The 21,380-nt window shown below is 43.5% G+C and overlaps 1 protein-coding gene across 3 annotated transcripts in view; it reads left to right on the top strand.

The window, feature by feature from the left end:
* The window catches only part of LOC143344808 (ras-related protein Rab-37), a 122,649-nt gene that overhangs the window by 10,895 nt on the left and 90,374 nt on the right, over nt 1-21,380 (top strand). The window contains exon 1 of one of the 3 annotated variants that reach the window (XM_076771251.1): nt 12,341-12,830. The exons of 1 other annotated variant lie outside the window; for it this stretch is intronic. The gene's annotated coding sequence lies outside the window, so the exon portion shown is untranslated. Of the gene's footprint in view, nt 1-12,340; nt 12,831-13,149; nt 13,169-21,380 lie in introns of those variants that run through there. One more of the 3 variants, XM_076771252.1, reaches the window with a different exon arrangement.

The raw sequence follows: 21,380 nt of genomic DNA, 5'->3' as shown, positions 1-21,380 counted from the left end.
TCGTTCGTAGTTGGAGGTTTCCCTGAATCTGTCGAACTCGCGTCCAACTGTGCACGGTGCCTAATATCAACAAGTGGAACGACGCCAGGCAGAATCGACCCGGAAGAGAGGGATGAAAGTGACGGCTATTATTCAACGTACTTTTAATTTTAGCCCATCTATCGACATTCCATCGGATCTACTTTCGCGCGAACCATTTTCTATCGCGTCTGCTAATATATTGCTCTATTATATGGCGCGCGGCGCGTGAAAGCTCCCGTTGAATCTACACCGTCCTTTTTCGACTCGGGGAAATCACTGATATAATAAAGTTCTTACGCACCTATCGTGTCATTTCAAGTCCTTACACTTAAACAATCTATTTTCACCTACATTTATACACTTAAACAATGTATGTATGCAGTTTCAGTCTGAGTATTGTTTTATTGGGTGCGTGGGTGCTTTATATTCAGCCCTTTGACACCAACGAGTACGTTTCTGAGTTAAATATCGCGCAGATATTCCGTGGCTCGACCATTAGAGCCGAAACACCAGGAGTCGAGAAGGAACGACGGGAACGGGGCGAGTTTTCTGTCCGGAACAGCCGGCCAAGAGAGATCCTAATGAAGATCCGTGGGAAGCGCGGAGGAAGCGCTTCCATCATTCCCGTCTATGGCGGTATCGAGTCGGCACGATTGAGATTTCTGCGAGCAGGTGGTCCCCCGTAATAAATCGTATTGTAAGCAATCCCCTCGGGTAGCCACCTGCGAATCGATATCTCGACCGGTCCAAGGCGGCTCGCATGCAAATTCGAGGGAATCATGGGAGGAAAGGCGGCCCTCTTCCTGTCGCATCGCCTTCTCGCCACCACCCTTCCCCGCTTACTTTTTTCGCCTCCTTTTTCACTCGCGATCTCTCCTTTCGCGCTCCAACGACCACAAAGCCCGACCGCCGATTCCAAGCTTCGACGTTCGTGTCAATGAATTAGAGAGTTTATCCAACGGTCGTATTTGCAAAAAACAAATTTTAAAAAAAGTCTACTTAACATTAGAACTACCAAAACAGTGAAGATTACCCATTCGTAATTTCTACTGAATCTTGTAAAGAATTTATTCGACTGAATTTTTGAAAAACTGTCGTTTTACATTTTATTTCCATTGCATTATATAATTATTCAGGCATCTATCGTTTTAATTTCTCTGATACAAATACGCTACAGGTTTGATAATTCTAGTGTTCAGGGATCGATTGAAAAGATCCCTTTCTAGGTGAAAAATTCATTCGACGGTTTGTGCTTCGCCAAAATCATTATGTTCTCGTTATATTCTTCGAGTACAGTAAATACACTCCATTTAGCGCGCGAGTGCTTCACGTTGAAACTTTTATGACGTACGTTACTCAGCAATGAAGTCATTTGCGTAGGCGGGCTGCTGAGTGTTCTCAGCGCAGCTACACTTTATGCTCGCAAATGGGAACAAATGTGATGGAGATTCTCAGTTATTTGACCTTTAGCGTCGCGTAACGAATGGCAGGAGTCCGGTACCGTTTTTCGTCTGCGTCCCCGTCTTGTTCGCTACGTTTGCCGTCAAAATGGCTAACGGGAGCCGTAAAGACTTTAATCCACCCCTTTCAGGAACGACACTGTTCATACAAACGAAACAGATTCTAAATACATCGTTCGCTATATTGGTATTCACACAGTTAGTTATCCCGAAGGAAATTCGAGTCAGGTAGTTATATTATTTCGAGAGGTTCGAATGTGCGTTGGTTAATAAAGACAATGTATAACGATAAAACTGACCGATACAATGTGTTCTTGTTCGAACTATACGTAACCGCGTGTGAGTATACGTGTAATTACCATAGTGTACTAATTACGTACGAAGGATGGCGTTGGTGTTTCTTTTCTCCAATATCAGGAACGTAGATTACGTGAATGAAAAATTTAATGTAGATCGCCTGTCAGCGACGCGTCAACGAAGTGTCAATTTGTAGAATATCCAGTCGCCGAACGAGTTGATCATGTTGAATCGCAAGAGTCTACTTCCATTCGTTATCGAGATAGGCGTTGCTTGATATTGATGTCAAACGTGTCGGTATATACTATTAATCAGTAGCATGGTTGTCCGGCATAATTAGTTATTCTGAACCGAACTAGACGTACGCGTTACAGCTCTATTTCCATCCGTCATTGAGACAAGTGTTCAGCCTCGTAGCCAAGAGCGTTTGTGTCGTAACTTATTAATGGAGACGCAAATTACTAATGATGTTTATTTCTACTTCTGTTCAATTATATTTCAGAACGTAGAATATCCTACCATAGTTGTGTTCAATTTTCGTACCGACGAGAACTACCGGTGATTGGAGAAGAATCGTCCAGTTTTTGGTCGCATTTGGAGATCTTGTAGATTCATCCTACATGTTAGTATAACAGTTTTAGTTTCAGTATTCCTTTATTGGGTGCGTAGGTGCTCTATACTCAGTCCTTCGACACCATATTTCCATTTTTGCATTAGTTACATAATCTCATTTACATTTTTCCTTATTCTATCTTCCTCTCCTCCTCTTTCCCTTTTCGTATTTAACTTATTCTAGGTATACATACATATATAGTAAAAATACAGACGATCACAGTGTTTCTTAAATTTCTATTTCTTCCAGTGTAACAGTACAAGGAATGGGTATGGGTTCACGGTGTGCACGACCTTTCAGGATCAGAACGACCTGGCAAACACGTTAGGCGAGTTCGCGATCCCCCAGTGAACCCCAGACGCTCCGTACATCCTCTGTTTGTTCAAGATTCCAGGGATTCAAGGTCCCAAAGCATCGATCAAAAAGGAAGCTCGAAGGAACGGGGCAACGAGCTGGCCTAGGACTCTCGTGCGCCTCGCGAGGAGGTGGAACGGCAGGAGGTAGAACGAACGGAGCCGGGAACAGGTCGTCGAAGTGAGTAAATGGCACGTCAGCGTGGACTACGGGCAATATCGGAGGCGAACGTCAGAAGGCCGGCCAACTTTTTTTCCTAGCGAACACAGACAAATCGATATCTACTCGCGCAGCGGTTCCACGTTTTCCTGCTGCAGCAGCAGCCTCGACCGCAGGGTCACTGACACCCCGCGTCGTTGTCTGATGAAACATCCAGCTACGCGTTCAGCCTCGTCCAGCTTGGGATTTTTTAGCGCCGGAGCGAGCATCCCCGACGCGTCGAATCGCGTTTAGCTACTGTAAAAATCAATCACGGGTCCCCTGGGACCCAGCATCCTCCGATCCTGGACTTTCGAGGGGACTGTACGATCAACTGGACCTGATAGTCGTTGATCTTAAGTCTTTGAGTAGCTAGAATAAGGAGAAATCTGGGGAAAAGTGTTAACTGATCATAAATGTTGGTCAGATGTTGGACAACACGGAAATACAAAGATCACTGTGAGGATAAATTAAACTATGGATCAAATAGCACACCTTTGGGGTTGCACCCTCTTCTTCTGACCGCCTTCTGCAATTTTTCGGGTGGTCTGTTGGACTCCCGCGCAGGGATGCTGAAATTAATTATAAACGAAATTGTAGGAAGCCTGTGCTCCTTGGGTGAGTTCAAGAAGCAAAACTTCAGCAGGATCTCCAACTACAATGGATCTGATTCAATCCTTAGAATCCGTAGATCCCAAGTTTTTAATTCCCCAAGATCTTAAAGCTCTGGTTTGGCGAGAAGTTTTTTCCCCCGGGATCCTATTTCCAATCGCTCGTAACTCCCAAACGAGCGGTCGCTATTAAGCCAGGATCAATCCGCGAGATGTCGTGCAATCCAATCGCGTACAAGGAAAGCAACAGAAACTGGAGCAGCGCAATTTCATAAAACCCCCTCCTGAAACGGCAAACAACGCTGTGTAGCCCGCTTTCATAACGTAACATCGACCCACCTTCCATCGCTCTTTTCTCACGGCTGCGCTAAAAACCGTCTCGCGCGGTCTTGAACAAAAGAGGACACTCGAAGAAGCGTCCATTGAGAAGCCAGGCCTAATCAAGATACCGAACAAAGGCAAGAGACTCTTTCGAAGACCGCGACCTTTATGAAATGGCGAGCAACCGTCTTCCGGTGAAATGTTCAAGAAGAATGCTTCTTCTCTTGGAAGTGACTTTGTTGATCGATAACTGATCAACGGGACTAAATCTGTTTCAGAAAGGATCGGTATCCTCCCCGACGGAGACATCTTCTTCTGAATCTTGGCTTTTGACGTTAGGAAAACTGATTTACGCGGAGCAGAACCGCGGCAAATGAAAAATCCAGGAGATCGCTAAAGTTTTAGGGTCTGAAAAATAAACTTTGCAAGTTTTCAAACTGAATAAAAATGGAGACTCTTATGTGGAGGGTGGCACCAAAGGGTTCTTTTCAGACATATCGACCACGAATATAGAAAAAGATCCAAGAAATTACATTAAATCGTACGTAAAGGGGTTAACATGCATTTACGATTTACTTCTAGGAACAACTCAACAATCTCAAATTAAGCCCCCTGATATTAACTAACAATCAAGCGATAGTCAAACGTCTCCATAGATAAAACATTGTCATCGTATGGCAGTAATACCGATTAAAAAAATATATTCCCCTCAAATCTTTGCGTACACCTAGTTGCCAAGAAGTTCTGACCCCCCACCGTATCATTGTTCTCCCCGGAACGGAACAAACGTCCCGATTCTTGGATTCACCGAGGCGTAAGAACGCGACTCGCGATATCGGTGGTTCGATCCACGACCCGGTGGGGCCACCTCCTCGCCTTGGAACCCCGAGTCTCCCGCAGCGAGCCAAAACGACCTCCTGAAAGCGACGCGTTCGTGCCAGCCAGCTTTCTGGCGTTCCTGTTACTCTGCTAAAACCGCGACCCTCTCCTCGTTTCTTCCACGTACGGCAGAAAGAAACGTACGCTCTCCTCGTAGCGGCAGCACCGGTTTGGTTCCGAGAACTCCTGGTAAACCGGCCTTCCCCTCGACTCGCCATTGCCACCCCTTCGTTCCAACGACCGCACTCGGTTCGAACCCCCCCTTCCCCCACCCTCCATGAAGTATGTTCTCGAACACCTCTTTCCTCGTCTAGCGTTCCTCGTTCGCCTTGTTGCCTGGTGGAGACACGTTCACCCTCCTATGTCGTTCCTGTTCCCCTCCGTTCGTCGTTCCATTTCCTCGTCGCGCGCGAACGATCGACCTTCGTCTTCATGGTAGCCCGATACCACGGGCAGCCAGACGCAGACGTGCAAGATGGCACGCCCAGCTGACGCCACGCAGACGCCGTCGTCGCTGGTAGCCGCCGAGGAAACAGGATCGCATGTGTACGTTGTAAAAATAACGCAATAATGGTTTAATCGAAACGTAAACGTTTATTGTAAACACAGTAAATTACGTGTATCTAATGATACAGTAATAAGTAAACGTAGCGGATAGACAAAATGCAGCGTCGGTGATCTTCGTCCACTTGTGAAACAAGAGATCGTGCAATTTTCTTGCACCATAAGACAGTAGTTTCGGTTGCGCGTGCCGGATTTTTGAAAATAATTATTCATTATAAAATGGTGAAACTGAAGGAACAATCTCAAATAACTGTAACAAAATCAACATTTCTCTTAACACCACGTCGAAACTAATTATTCGGTGGGTCGGAAAAGTGCTCCAAAATGGCGACCAGCTATTTGTCGCTAAGAAACCGACGAAATCGATGAAACATCGAGCATATAAACAACTTTCGAAAGTCGTGGAGGTTCAGATCTTGTCTCTATATTAATACTTAAAATATTATTGAACTATAATCGGTGTATCACGCGTTCCTCGCCCGGGTGAGTACAATCGTTTCCGACTATCGACATTCTAGCTTAGTCACTGACTCCGCAAAAGTTGTCTGAGATGTCTGATCCAGTGATTGTCAGTCTTCCAGGGATCATCAATCTTCCTGGACTTTCCTTTCCCTCATCCGTGTAGTATAATCGCAACCGTCCGTGTTACCCGTGCTTTCTAATTCTTAGCGTGTTTCGTGAGAGTGGCGAATGTCATCGATGACTGCGGCAAGAAGGAATTTGGGGATCGTGTACGTGCAATTTTCTGCTTTCTCCGACGCTGGTTTTTACCTTTTAGTACGTCCATCGGGTGAATACGAAATTTTACGCGGTCCCCAATTTCAAACGCATCTACGGGTTTCTAATTCTTCGCCATCTTATACTCTACGAAGTTGAATTCAGAATTCTAGATCATTTGGAGCGAACTTTGAGGTAAAACAGACCATGTATCGGTCCAAATGCATCCAAGTTCTTATCGCGAGCCAAACATAATCCAAATAGACGAATAGAATTTCATTCGACCAACAACGTGTCTTCTCAACACTTATCGCAATTTCTACCAAACAGATAGCGAATTAACCCTTATTATTTGGGCCCTCTGCAAGTTTAAACTAATATTGTATAATATATGTAAATTACTTGAAAATGTACGTAATCCTCCGTTAGTTGATTATTTTTTAAGTGCTCCAAAGGAATATTGATTTCCATTTTCCAATTTGGTAAAAATCAACATTAAGTAAGATAATTCAATTGAGATTGAGAGCCCACTTTTAATCCTGATTCAAAATTCGTTATCTAGACGAGAATTATGCTCGTCATTGGCAAATCAGCTTTTGCATTCGCGTTAATCCATTCGCGTAATCACGCGACGATTCAGTCGAGACAAAACAATCGACGATATCAACGCTGCGTCGTCATTATCATCAACAGTACGGTTCCAAAGCGCGCCGCTGTATATCCGTTGGATATTTTTAGACGATTCGTGCGTTATCGTGGATTCAGCTACCAGAACGCCTCTGTACACTTTCTGAATTTGCACGAGACGCTGACTCTCCGTTCGATGAGTTTTACTTTATATTTCAAAGCAGAAATCATTTCAAGGAAATTTCTACAACGTTCACATTAAGCAATGAAGGGTTAAGAATCGAGCGCGATTAAAATTATAGAACGCAGCGGTCGTCGAAAGTGAATAATTAAAGGAGCGAAGTATAGATCCACGTAGTCAATTCTATCGGAATAAATTGCAATTTCCTGTTGTGAGAGAACACAAGGAGACCTTCTGCGTAAAGATAAAAATAAGGAACGTAACGAGACTCTTTCCTATCGACGCACGACATTTCATAAATAGAAGTAGGATCGCAATCAGCTCTGCACGCTTCGAAAACCTCGGGATATTTTTCTTGATTACCTCTGCGAAAGGAAGTTAATAAAAGCGTCTATTAAATTTATCACATGGAATTAAAGCATAAAGGAACGCTCGTCGCCGCCTTGACGCTTTCTATATACCCCAATTCCTACCATTTGGAAAATAGACGAAGAAATCAGAACTTTTGTCACGAAAATACGGAACATCGAGAAAATGTTTCGAAACGAGGGTCGATCGATTCGACCTTGTAACCCACGAGTCCTCCACGGTGAAACAGCGTTTTATCAGAGAATTCGAGCTCGAATTTCGTCCCCGTTTTTCTACGCGGCAAATTCATCGATAAGCTTTGCTGCTTTAATTGGCGATTCTTCAACCTTTAATGGCGCTCGCGAATTTCCCGTCGTTTTTTTTTTTTTTTTTAGCAACGTTACCGTCGTTCTCTTTCTCTCCATTCAGTCCCCGTTAAAGTCCTCTTTGTCCCGCGTTGCCGGGGTCGCCGTTTCGGCGGGCCATTTACATTTCTCAAGTGCGTATGAATATCGCGATATGCAAACGACCGTCGCTCGCGTTGCAACTTCGTCGACCGCGAGGAAGAACGATTTACATAATTGGTACGGCGAAACGACGGAACAACATAATTGGCGGCGCGTCTTTCTCAGCGCGCGTCGACCTTCCACCGTTACCAAGATACGATTTACGGTTATCGATATGCCAACGATTACGATACGTATCACAACTAAATTTTTGTTTACATTGTAGGCGAAAGAAAATAGTATCTTTACTATTTTTTTGCAAATTTAGAATACTATTAAATGTTATTGTTTTCGTTTATAGTTTAAATTCATTTATTTATCCAAACTAGCTATATACAAACATAAAATATTATACACAGGCCATACATTTTTTGATTTCGAATTATATAAGAGGATTTAAGGACCAAGTCCAAAGTTCAAATGTGGCTCAGAGTCACATCGTGGATTAGGGTTAAAATTTTTATTTGCACATTCGTTTCTACATGAAAGTGTCGCCCAACTCTGGCTGACGTCTACCATATTCAGGATTCGACGAGCGAAATAATCGATTTGGGAGAGCTCTTCTAGGTTGTCCTGATCGGAAGAGCTCTTCCACCTCTTCGTGCCTTGATTGCGCAGCTCGGATGTTCACAGGGCGATAGTGTTCGTTAAAAGTAGCGAACCAACAGTGTGGGGAACTGTTTCTGGAACCACTTCCCCTAACCAAGTCGACTCCTTCGAATCATAGTCGCTAGTGGGCTACTGTTATCCCTTCTATTAAATTCTCTGGTATACAAGATCGGGCAATTAATTCGTAAATGCCTTAATCTACATGAATTCTAACAAAGCTAGCTTTTAGATAGCAAAGTTTCTCTAACATCAACCCTAGAACATCAACTACTTCATAATAACTGTATGGACTATTGTGAAAATGTTCAGTTCATTTTTATAATCGTTCAATTTTAAATTTATATTATTAATAATAAGAAGCCATTTTACGTGGAATATAGACGCCTCATTATTCTGATATCCAACAAACTTAATTTCTATCCTCTTCAACGTGGTTTCGTAATATATTCGTCCGAATGAATTTTTAGTAGCAACCCCCTAGGTAAATTTCTGGGCGCGCCATCGGCTTACACTGTAACTGACAATTTAAGACAAACGTGACACGATGATTAACATGTTGCACAACGTCGGGCTTACGATACTTTCAATGGATAATTACGTCGTACGTGGTAAGGTGTTCCGTGGGTCGGCACGACGCGATGAAATCGATGAAAGATTTGCATGTTCGGAAACGTTTTACGGCGAAGTTGTTAAGTTTTTAACGCGTCCGGCATTATAATGCCTATAATTCAGCCGTAATTTAATTTCCGGATGAAAGGCGCGACCGACGCCGGTTCGAGGTAACCCGGGTGTTGAAACGTTTTAAGAAACGAAGACGAATTCCGCGTTCCAGGAAACGACGCGCTACGAGCGTCCAGCGAATGGTATCACGCAAAATAATAACACGGAGATAAATAACAGCTTGCATTTTTGGAAACGCTGATCCCCTGAAAATTTGACTTTCAAATACTTTATAAATTAATAGCAAGCAGTAGATTGGTTTGTGAGATAATTTACAAGAAAGACGTGTTCGTTTTAACTGCCGACACAAGACTGTATCAGATCGATATGTACGATGTTCAAAAAAGAAATTTTGCTCGAGCGCCTCCATCGATTGTCGATCAACCCTCGATCGCGTTTCGATCTCGTGGCGCGTAGGATCGAAGGGAGTCGGGGGTCATTAATCATCGGCGTCAGAGTCGGCGATCGAGGAGGGCTGGCCGAAAATGGCGGCCTACTCGCCGAATTACAGAAACTACCGACCCGTTCTCCTTCCCCGATTGGCCGATTCGCCCTTGGCTCTCGCAGGGGTCGAACGTCGTCGCCTCGCTGCCTCGAGAAGCGTCGCCATCCCGTGGAGAGCTTTCGAACCTCGCTAAAAAGCTCTGTTAGAACGCGCAGGCGTGACGCAAATTTCCCTGATTCACCACCCCCGTCGATGACGGTTCTCACCGCGTCGATCCCGCGACGCCAGGGGTTGTTTTTCTCGTCTGGTCCCGGGTCTAGGGGTTGGTAATTCGCCGGGGGTTGCGATTTTATCGGCTGCGACCTCCGGAACCACGGGCTTGCGGAAAATCACGCGGAGAAACGCGAGGGCTCTGCTCACCCCGTAAAATTGGACGATTCAAATAGTTTATTATTATTATTCGTTTATTAACGGGAATAAACCCTTTAGTAGAAAAGATGTAATGTGCGAGGAACTGCAAATGTGGATTTTACATAGTCGAACATTATCGCTTATATAATTTTAACAAAATAAATTAATTTACGTTGCAAGGATAATTTTGGTTGTAGGTTTGAGGATATCTGTGACCACAACATACATCTTTATTTACGTGATCATTCACGGAATATAATGAAAAGCATAATTAATTGATATATTCGATGGATTTTAATAAAACGAATTTAATGTTTCCACAAGAAAGTCGAAGATTAAATTCTCAAATTTTTGTAAGAGAGTAACAATACTTAGGTCCTTAAATTCTTCGGGATGCGGTTAACACAGGGTGGTCGAAAAGTCACGCAATCCGTATCCGGATCAGTAGCCATTTCAATACAGACTGCGCGACATTTCAGTCACCCGGTAGCTTGCGGCGCGGGAGATCTCGGTGGTTTTTCGCTCGTTTCGTGAAGTGGAATCTCGGGGTCGCTGAACATGCGATGATTGCTACTTCCGTTTCTTCTGCACGAGCAGATTCCTCTCCAAGTCCATCCTGTACTCCACGTTCGTATTGTTATGTGCCAAGTCGTCTAGGTAGACGATTCTGTTCTATAATTATTGTTCTGTTTCACTGAAAATCGTACCTCTGAAACAGAACTCTTTAAACATTGACTCTCACCCTCCCTCCTTTTTAAAAATTCTTGATAAAACGATCTGTGTAGAAGATACGGTAGAATTTTAAATTAATTCGTTTTTATATCGCGTTACGTAATAGATACTATGCCCTGTAAATCATATATTCCTCGGTTTAAATATTTATCAAGCGGCGTACGATTTTTCCACAGCAGGCCACTGCTTGGAGAAGCAGAATCCTGAATCTGGCCGATCGTTAGCGCACGCTTTCATTCATAAAATTCACCGACCATTCTGCGCAAGTTCAACCGACATACAGCGGACTCTCCTTCAACCGAGGGTGGATTGTCCCCGATGCATATTTAGGTTCTTTCCCTTTCACCCAGACCATTTCCCGCGTTTCATCAAATGAGCAATCAATGAAGCGCTTGGAAACCGAACAAAATTAATACGTACAATTTAAACCTCGAGGAAGTACTGCGATTCGAAAGCTGACGATAATTAATATTACTTACCAAGTAATTGAACATATATTCAGTGCGATGATGGAAAGTTGGCAAACAGGATTGATCGATTATGATATAATCTCTTCTCCATAGACTCGAGAAGGATCTATTATACTATGACCAATCAGTTCTGTTAGACAACTTCCCTATAGACTTCCCTCGGCTTCACACAATACAGACTTCTAGCAATTCAATAACAAAACTTTGAATTAATGTCTGTTAAGTTACGATATAGCTATGAGGAAGTTATGTCTGTCCCGAGTACTAAACTCAAATTCGTCTTTAGAGCATACACTACAGTACAATTGTACAAATACAAACTTTCAAGCAGGGAGTAAAATGATTGATAATTCACCGAGGCAATAACTACTGGAGCAAAGCTATTATTTGGATCGTTCGGTTGCTTAAATTTAACAGAAGTTTTAGGAAACTTCGATCGAACGTTCCTTCTGCTACAATCATAAAACGAAGCCACCCGAGGTATCAGAACGAAACCACACCATCGATGCCGTGTCAGCTCCCCTAACTTGTCCACCCCAACGTTTCACGAGCCTATCAGAGAATACTCCATTCGAATAATCGTTACAAATTCAACTCGCGCCAATGTTATCGCATCGTAAAGTATGACGCGTTTTAATACAAGCTTCGGGGGGGGAACAAGCTGTCAGCAGTTTGGAACATTCAGATTATTATTATGATTAATGCACCCTTACAAATGGACCTTATAAAATTACAATAAGGTAATCGACCCTTACAATTATTTTCCAAGCTTGATCATTATGATACTCCTCAATATTGCTCCTTGTTGCGAAGATGAGTCTTTTTGACTCTTCTATACGTTTGTGTCATAAAACTATCCTGTTAAGGGGGTATTCTTGTCTAGAATGTGATATTTTCATCTTATCGATTGTCCTGAAATTTGTATCTGCCCCCTCAAAACAAATCCTATTGCACACACATTTTCAAACGTCATATTAAGGAAGTGTAATAAAAAAAAATTGATTTTTTTTTAAATTCTAGATAAGAATACCCCTAGTTAAGTGTCCTGCCGGCTGCTGAAGATCCCCTTTTCCTTAGCTGGTGCACCGAACGCGACGTTCCGTCGAATCGGGTGCACCGGCACGCAGCCACACGCACACGACGATGCACCGTCGAACCTTGTAGGCCACGTGCGCGCACGCGTCACACGGTGACGCAACACGTACGTATATACACGATCGCTGACGTGACGCGCGACCACCAGCGAGAAACGCTATAGCCGAGGACGACGTTATCGAGTGGAGGTTAGGACGACGGCCGGTTGCGCTTGCGTGTGCGTCCTCCTTTCCTTCCGTTCTGCACACGTTCTCACTCGGTGTGGCCCTTGGTCTCGGTTTACCCGCAACAGCACCGTGCAACGACAGAGTAACCGTCCCGACGACGCGTGCAACCACGGTTAACAGAGTCGAGCGACCCTGTTGTTCGCGACCCCCGCGTTCCTCGTTCTCTCTGTTCACCGCGACAACCGTGCTCCTTGGACGACCCCGTCCGGGGTCACGTGACGCCGGTCCGCGACCTATCGCAAAGCTCTACCGGCGGGTCAAGCAGACACCAAGAGAAACAGTGCAAACGACGTGAATCGAAACGGACGGGCCTCTTCTGGGTGCACCAAGAATTCTCGTGGGGCGGAGACGCGTGATCGATAGCGGACCAAACGACGTACTCGGTCGCAACTGGGTCGACGCGACGCGACGCGGCCGTCCAAAGGTGAGCGTCTCTTCGCAGGACACGCGACGATAGCTGTGCGTGGCCTCCCGAGAACCCCTTTCACCTGCACCACGGGGGATGAAAGCTCGCGCATGGGGGTTGCTTCCACCGATTCGGGGATGCGCGTTGGCCCCACCGCGATACGTGCACGTACACGTACACCCACACGCGTACGACCCGTTCAGCGCCCGCCAGAGGGCTGCAACGTGTTTTCGTGGACGGTGGGGTGGGGAAGGGTGCTGTCAGAAACGCGCGAGAGCGGTTCGAATTGTTGACGACGCTCCATGGGAACATGGCCGCCCGGATGCCGGAATGTTGATGTTTTTCGGAGAGGCTCGGTATGTGGGTCAGTGGTCATTTTCATCCTACCCCCGGGGGCTGAGAGGGCGGTTTCTCCGCAGGCTTTGGTCGTCGTTGTAGAAATAATAACTTTACGCAGCTTTATCGCAGCACCTTTATTCCGTGTGTTTACAACCTTGTGGCTCGAGAGCGATCAAGGATACGATACAACGTGACGACGTCGTTGTCTGTAATTACGTACTATCAGGCAGAGGGTGATTCTACGTAAAATAAGTCGACAAAAGGAATAATATTTTTCCGTTCGTTCCGAGTCCTCGCGTAGCGCGATCATTTTCGTTTACACTTTCCTATTCGTTGTCCTCTGTAATGTTTACATTCCGTCTTCGATAATACGACTACCGACTACTTTTATCGTTAGTCTGTTCGTACCAGTCGAATTGTAACCATGTCTCGCTACAGCAATCGTGATTTCGAAATCGTCGCCATCCAAGCAAAAGGATGATACAGAAGACAGAGCGGAGATTAATCGAGTGTGGTGCATATTTCACAATTACCATAAATCTGGTGGTCGTACAAGGTCTGTAAATTTTGATATAATTCTTAATACCGAACAAACGTAGTATCGACACATTTTCAAATTCGTTTTTCTCGCAAACGGAGCTTCAAGTGAACAAATTTTATTTCTTTCTTTCGACTTACTTTTGTACGTAGATTCATCGTTCTATGAATTTCTCGGGTAGAAATTATTTATTTGTATTTTATTGATCACCAGTATCAGTTTCAGCGGATTTATAAGTGCGTAAACCTCTTGTGAAGAGGGCTTTCGCCGTTGGCGAGGCGTCGAAAAATGTGTCAAGTGTTCTTGCTTTCGTGCCAAAGAAGATCACGCGTTAATGCATTCCCTGTCAATTTTTTGAGATTTTATTTAAATCTCTGTTTAAATGCGAATAGAATTTTGTGTAAACTATTTCTGTTCGATTTCTCTGTCGTCGACTTTAAAAGTCGGTTTTATTATAGAAGTAGAACGTCGTAAAAAGTATCGTGACGTTGAAGACAGAAGACAGAAAAGTCGATCGCTCGGAATCGTGATTCCGGACATTTTGAATAAATTATAGCCTCGACGCTAACGTCAAAGTAGAACCGGGTATTTCAAGAAGGAACTGTATTCCAAAAAATCCAGCATGAATTATCATTAATAATCACAATAAAAATTCAATTCTTTTTACTTATTTTTGATAAAACTATTTCGTCCAAGTATAGTTTCTTGGACTTTCAAGAGTACAATTATTGAAATTCCTTGTTCCACCTCGTTATCAGCACGAGGTTATCGGTATTTAACTGTAATTTATTTAAAAAGATAAAAATAACCAGAACCAACTGTGAAACGGAACAAACGATAGCTTGTAATTTTCTATTAGTAGTTTTCTACAAAAAGATCGATCGGTGGGGTCCGTAGCGCCGATCTTTTTGAATAAATGATCGTTCGATAGCGACCTTGGCGCTAACAATAAGGCACAACAAGGAATTTCAAGATGGAGGTCGAGTTAACCTTTGAGAGTGGCATTTAATCGATATCGAACCGCGGTTTCAAAGTCGTGGCTGGTGCATTCCCCGCTGGGCGTAACGATGCTCGTCGCGGGAAGGAAACACGATCGTTGAAACGCGTCGGAGACCCGATGAAAAATTACGCGACATTACGGAACCACGTCCGCGAATCACGGTCGATCGAATAATTAAGTTACGCGAACGATTACAATTACGACGACTCGTTACACCGCGGTGTGCACGCACGTAGCGCGAAGAAGTCATTTTGTCGTTTACATAACGCGACGACATCGTATTTTTAACCCAGTTTCACGCTCTTGCGAAACGCTCGGCAACGTCAATAATCGCGCGAAGGGAAATGACCAAACGGATACCGGTTTCTGCGCGCAATTACGGCCATCAGAAATTTACCATACGTGGCATCAACGTTTCGTTAAGCTCACTTCGAATTGCACGAAGATATCCCACGACGCCACGCGAAACGCTTAATTACGATACCACAGTTGATATTGGAGGGACTCTAATTAATGGACTACTTAATCTTTTCGAGCTTGCTTCGCGATATAACACGGACATTAACATTTTCAATAGGAGATAGTTAATTGCTTGGCTCTTCGATGGTCAAGCGAATGACATACATCAATTTATAGTTCTAGAGTGGTTTGGGGGTAGCATCGCGTCGCCATTAGAACATTTTATACCGTTTCTTTGTGACTTGACTTTAGTTTTTTTTTTAATTGCTGTTTTCAATAAAATCGTCAGAAATGTCTACCTCAAACGTAGAAAACGTGTATGTGTGTCGGAATCTTTGAGTTTGCAATGAATTTACATAATTTCTTGGCGTACAAATTTTTTCGTATCGAACGAAACGACAAAACCGGTATTGAATCGACGTTATTACTTCCCCCTCGCGTGTTCGCGCGCCATTATCGTTAACGATATTATCATTTTTGCCATTATTCCGTAAAACGACGTATCCGGATGTCGGTTCTAATAATAACATCAGAAACGTGACATGCGCCAGTTTTATCTTTCGACGTACGTGCACAATAAACCTCTCCGCATTCTCGCGTGTACGATGTTTTCTGCGGGTTACTTAACAATGTGTATCTACTTTTTGGGCGAAAACACACCGTACCTTCAATTTAGCGACTTCGTTCGAAAGTTGCGTCGACATCTTTACGCCTCGAATGTGATTTTGGAAGCTTCGACGTTAGCAACGAAGCTTCAATCGTTACTTCTATCAAAGCTTCGATATTAATTAAAATCTAGACGTTCATGCTGATAAAGATCAAATGGCGACGCGAAATCGACTGGAATTTAAACACCAGTGGAAATAGGATCGCATCGAGAAATTACTGGGCTATGAATACGGAGATGGAAGTCTATCAATAATAAATGAAAGCGAATAGCAATGAGTCTTAAATATATCAAACGTGAAAAATAATAAAGTAACGGTATAAATAGAATTTTGAAAGTATTTTTGTATCGTTAATATATTTTTACAAACTCTTTTATTCGTGGAAATTTGCTCGAGTCTCGGGGCCTCGGTGGATGGAAATCGTTGAGAAATTTCGATATTTTTGTAGTTTTTGAGATCGATGGAAATCGGTCCTCTTTTGAAGTCGATGGAAATCGGATCGCGGCGCGAAATCGGTCGATTAGAAAGCTGAGATCGCATACCGCGGCGGGTCGTGTACGTGACGCTGGTTCGGCAACAATAGCGAAAGTCGATCCGACCCCGCGGCGAGGACGAGTTGTTGCACGTAAGTCCTCGGTGTCGTTAATTTTATCGGTCCATCGCGATAACTCCAAGTCCCGTCGTGACGACCCGCGGCTCTACACAGTGTCCCAAAAGCAAATGACCGAGCTTCGCGAGCTTATTCCATCCGGGGGCAAAGAATCAACCAATATCTTAGGGATGTAAGAAAGGCAATATCCACGTAGCTCCAAAAAACACTGCTTTCGATTTTTGATGAATTTTATTTAACACTAAATCTATTTAGTGCATTTTTTGTATTATATCTACAGAAAGTTGTGTTTTGATGTTTATTCGTAAGATATCCTTCTCTTTTATGTTAAAAATTTGTTTAATTTTCATCGGATAGAAGATAAAACGCCCTGGAAAACGAATTTTGTTCCATGCCGATAGCATAGTTAGTTATAGAGAAAACGACTATTTAAGAAAAAGTACTGGTTAGTAATTACGCAAACATCCTGTATTTAAATTAATTTTTAATTAAATAAACAATTTATGGTCCAGTTTTATCGTACACTGGTCATACGATTAGTAAGAATTACTGAAACTTATTTAGGTATGTAGAGTCAAAGTAAATGTCAAAATAAACATAGAAGATAGCATAAATTATAGTAGGTGGTATAGTCATCGGATAGAGGATAAAATGCCCTTTAAAATGAGCGTTTGTACGAGTCGATAGCTTTATTAGTTCCGGAGATATAGCGATTTTAGTTTCAAGTCGATCCGGTGGTTAGTTCCGGAGATATAAGGGTCCGAAGTTTGTTTACGTTTTTGATGCGCTCGCGCGAGTTCATTCATCCCCCGCGCGCGTAGATAGTAGACAGTGCGTAGTAAATTCTTGGAAATACTACGGAACTGGGTCACGCCAGTCACGTACGCGGGGTAGGTCAGCACAACGCACGTGCGACAAGGAGGTCCGACTCCGCTAGACAAAGACAGAGACAGTCGAATCGAAAAAATTACCATTTACATAAATTACGATATCTCCGAAACGGAAAGTCGGATCGACAAAAACCAAAAACCACTTTAAAGAGGAAGGTTTGCCGCTGCTAACAGTGGTATAATAATTAACAAAACACTAGTAGTTTCGAAACTGCACGCGTCTAAAGTTTTAGTATTTTTAATACGCGTGAATAGGCTGTTGTACGCGAGCCGGGCAGTGAGACAGTCGAATTAAAAGAAATTATCTTTTACATAAATTACGATATCTCCGAAACGGAAAGTCGGATCGACAAAAACCAAAAACCATTTTAAAGAGGAAGGTTTGCCGCTGCTAACAGTGGTATAATAATTAACAAAACACTAGTAGTTTCGGAACTGCACGCGTCTAAACTTTTAGTATTTTTAATACGCGTGAATAGGCTGTTGTACGCGAGCCGGGCAGTGAGACAGTCGAATTAAAAGAAATTATCTTTTACATAAATTACGATATCTCCGAAACGGAAAGTCGGATCGACAAAAACCAAAGACCACATTAAAAGGGAGGCTTTACCGCTTCTAACAATAGCTCAATAATTAATAAAACATTAGTAGCTTCGTAACTGCACGCGTCTAAAGTTTAACTATTTTTAATACTCGTTGTTAGACTTCTAAAACTAATTTTAATAAATCACCTAAATATTGAACCAACAAATAAAAAGTTACTCATCGTTATTCGAAACATTTAACCGATCTATGCATTGCCACGACATGGTCGTGATCACCGCGCCCAGTAAATCGATCCCCGCTCGTACGATCGATCGCGATCGGTCGCTACCGTTCGTAATCGAGCAAATGATTGGTTGTACGTATCGATCGCCGGCGTAGATCTCGATAGGAGATCGGCCGGTAATTCCGATCGCGATAATAAAGAGCTCTCAGCCGCGGAAAGTAAACGGGGTGAATATGTCGAGCGGCAAAAGCGAAACGTTTAGCATCGTTTGATGAATGATAAATCGAAAACAACGAATTGTGACACAAATTGCGACGTCGCGGCGCTAACGCCATAGATTTTTATTAACCGCGTATCTGTAGCGGCGATCGGTCACGGTAAATTATAAATTGCCCGGCAAGTGTGTTTGTTTAATCGCGATCAATGCACGGTGTCGATCAACGTCAGTCATTAACGTCATTATTCTCTGCCAGCGTACGGGCGTTCCTCGAACGGGTTCGATTGCGTAATCGACAGCTGGAGAAATTTCGACGTCGCGTCTTAATCTTATTGCGCATAATCGGACACGATAATTCGGACGGGGCATTTGCATTCGAACCGTTTAAGGCACGCGAGTCGGTGAATCATAAAGTGGGCGTTATTTGCAACGTTTTTTCTGCTTAAAATAGACAGGCGGAAAGTGGACGTATAAACATTTAATTTCGAAGACAAATTATATTATGGGTATGCTAGTTTCCGAATTGTTTAAACACAAACTTTCTGGCAGTCAACGTGATAAACAGAAATATTGCATAGACACTACAAATTGGAACCTACTAAACCCTTCGTGATCTCGTTTACAAAAATTTCTTCCTCCATCCCTTATTACAAAATGCATTTGTCTCCCCCTGGTAGTAAGGATATAATTAGTGAGCTGGCCGTGAGGTTTAAGTGAAAATAACTGGAATCGATTTCCGTCGGACCGTCGACCGCGAACGTAGCGACGCGGTGGAGGAACAGGGTCGACGAAGGGTTGGAACACGAATCGGCGGGTGTGCGAGAGCGGACACGTCGGGATCATGCGGTGTCGTAAAACACGTGCGAGCGCGTTGCTGGCGACGTAGGTGGGGAACACATGGGGAAGCGTGGCTAAATATAGAGAGCGCTTTTATGGCGTGCGGTCGTGCCACAGGGACCCGGACGATCCACGGACCCCGATGGCCTTTACCCGATCGAGCCGAGCCTCTCATTAGGGCCGCACAGCATTATCGAGCGCATCGCCATGATTTCGCCAACGGAAGATGGGAAGCTTCGCTAGCCAACCACTGATAAGGGATGCTAGCGAACTCGAAAACTTCGGTGTCGATAAATAGCCAACGTTCCCGAGTCCTCCAGAATCCTTGCACCAGCATCTTTCATTCACCCCCCGGTCGATCTATTCTTAATAACATTTTATTAACTGTCGGATTGCTAGGACTAACGACGTGCAATACAATTGACTATTCGTAGATTAAAATTTTGACTAAACTTGAGCTTCGAAAATGAATCAGTGGTCAAGGTTTGGAATTACCAACCCTCTACTTGAACGATACCATTTTTACTCCAGAATGTTTTCTCTCTTTCCCGACTCCTTCGAACGATCGAAAGGGTGGATCGACCATGCTCTTTTCGGAAATACCCTGCACACTGTTTTGGAGTAACATCCACAAATTAATAGGGGCGAAAGAGAATGTCAAGGAGATTATTTTTGTAGACTCCCTCCCCAGGTCGGAAAACCTTGGTTAGGGCACTGTGCCGCGTACAAGGGGTGATGCATCCGTTGGGGTAAAAAGCTTGAAGGTTCCCATCCGTGTATCCGACAATATTTACATGCCATAACATTTAATAATTTATTAATAATGGAGAACGTTGACCTTTCTTTTCGCTCTTTGAACTGCAATCACTGAACCAGCTGAAACGAGTAAAAACATTCCTACGCTTGTATATTCGTTTATCGTATAAATTATCTTTCGACCCGAAGAAACGAAGAAAATGTAGAAGCGTGAATTAACGATGGCCCACGATAAAGATACCGAAGTTAAATCGAGCACTCGGGCAAAAATATCTGCTCGGAACGTCCCGAGGCCTTCCGGGACACGAAACAGGAGCTGGTCTTAATTTAATTGGAACGTGGCTAGACGAACGTCACCGTCATCGTCCGTCAAGGTTCGCGAACACGCGATGAGAGGAGCCTTTGTTCACCGACGGATCACAATAAAGCTTCCGACCATGAGTACGATTCGCTTGACTGGCCGTGGAAGTCGAGGAAACAACGACCGAGGAAGTACACGGCCGGCGAGTTCAAGGACAACAAAGGAATTTCTCTTGCAAATCGACCTCCGTTCTTGCGGAAAAGCGCACGCAATTACCGCCAAAGCCCACCTCGAAGTCTCAAGATTCCGAAAGATCGTGACTTCAAAGACTCAATTGTGCTTCGAAGCAACAAACTCCCCTTGGAATCTGGAGCAGCGATTCTTGACCACCGTGCAACAATCGCGCAGCAACAGATCCAAGGAACTCTCACATTTTACGTACACTTACAACGTAAACAAAATAAAAGAAAAGAGTTTTATGGCTTTTCTTGGAGCCATCGTTTTCCACGATGTGTGGTTCGCACAAGTTTGACTGTGAGCGATTGCAAATGACCATAGAACGTGTATTCGAGCTGGGAAGCTGGAAACTTGTACCGAAGGTAGAATGGGGAAGTAGCTTCCGACTTGATGTGGCGTTGTTCATGCGTTGTTTTCAGTTTCCGGGTTAAAAATTCAGACTTGCATCTGCTACGTGCCAGTACGTTCGCTATGGCGACGGCGGAGTGTGCCAAACACAGAAAAAAGTCCCTGTTCCCTAGAAATTGGTTATTTTAAATTCATTTCTGCAACCTCTATTTTCTACATTCGATAACTTAAAATAAATAGAATTAATATCTTTTACAATAAAAACATCTTAATTATAAAGTGCTAAAATGTGTCGGTAATCAGACTTCTGAAATACGTCTTTTGCTCTTTATTCTACCTAAGCAACTAATAAAATTATTCGTTTTAGTAACAAGTATGGAAATCACTCTTCACGTTTCAAACTGGTATTTATGCTATCAGCGTCGAGAAAGCTTAGAAACAGAGGTCAAGCAATTTACTGTCAAATAATTTATACTGATAATCGAGTGCTCGGACTATTAATCAAGTTGAGTCACATCGTGATTATTGGTCGACCTCGAAATCACTGAAAACTAAAATTATCGTTTAGAAATTCCAACTCCAAGTAGATCGGAAGAAAC

Source organism: Colletes latitarsis, chromosome 8 (genome assembly GCF_051014445.1).
Source record: "Colletes latitarsis isolate SP2378_abdomen chromosome 8, iyColLati1, whole genome shotgun sequence".
In the NCBI taxonomy this organism is placed as follows: Eukaryota; Metazoa; Arthropoda; class Insecta; order Hymenoptera; family Colletidae; genus Colletes; species Colletes latitarsis.
The sequence above is the reverse complement of the archived record's forward strand: the minus strand, read 5'-3'. Positions and strand labels throughout refer to the sequence as shown.